This window comes from Schistocerca nitens, chromosome 8 (genome assembly GCF_023898315.1).
Source record: "Schistocerca nitens isolate TAMUIC-IGC-003100 chromosome 8, iqSchNite1.1, whole genome shotgun sequence".
Taxonomy (NCBI): domain Eukaryota; kingdom Metazoa; phylum Arthropoda; class Insecta; order Orthoptera; family Acrididae; genus Schistocerca; species Schistocerca nitens.
The window spans coordinates 525,593,131-525,593,893 of record NC_064621.1 but is presented as its reverse complement, the minus strand read 5'-3'; the positions used below and the strand labels follow the sequence as shown (position 1 = coordinate 525,593,893).

At 42.7% G+C, this 763-nt stretch overlaps 1 pseudogene; it reads right to left on the bottom strand.

Annotated features, from left to right (window-relative positions):
* Nucleotides 1-425: 425 nt before the first annotated feature.
* LOC126199778 (5S ribosomal RNA) lies at nt 426-543 on the bottom strand (annotated as a pseudogene).
* Nucleotides 544-763: the final 220 nt, after the last annotated feature.

Genomic DNA, 763 nt, shown 5'->3' with positions numbered 1-763 from the left:
GTATTATTTATCATTTTAATAGCTGATAGTTCGCGAATAATATTGTACAATGTGATCAGTGTGATACATTTTTGAATATCTCTTGGAGGAGTGAATAAAATGTACATGGTTCCATTTAAAAAACTGAACCTGTCCCTCGTATCTCCTACATCTTTGTGGATACATAAAACGTATATTCAATGATTAAAAAAAAACAATAATTGAAACAGTTTTTAATTTAAAAAGCGCTCCGTCTTCAGGCCACGAGTGGCCTAGCGGAACCATCCGACCGCCGTGTCATCCTCAGTGGAGGATGCGGATAGAAGGGGCGTCGGGTCAGCACACCGCTCTCCCGGTCGTTATGACGGTATTCTTGACCGAAGCCGCTACTATTAGGTCGAGTAGCTCCTCAGTTGGCATCACGAGGCTGATTGCACCCCGAAAAATGGCAACAGCGCATGGCGGCCAGGATGGTCAACCATCCAAGTGCCAACCACGCCCGACAGCGCTTAACTTCGGTGATCTCACGGGAACCGGTGTATCCACTGCGGCAAGGCCGTTGCCTTTTTCATTTAAGGCATCAGCAAAAAGTTATATGGGTGAGCAAGATAAATGGGACATTCTGGAGTAAGCTTTTAGCTACGTAAGGTGAAACACAAAACGGAAATCGCGAAGAGATTGGAAATGAAGTATGAACGTTAATTAAAGTGGGAAATAAAGAAAGATATAATTTTCCAGGTATTGACTGTTAATTGCTATTCATTTATTTCACGCAACCATGATT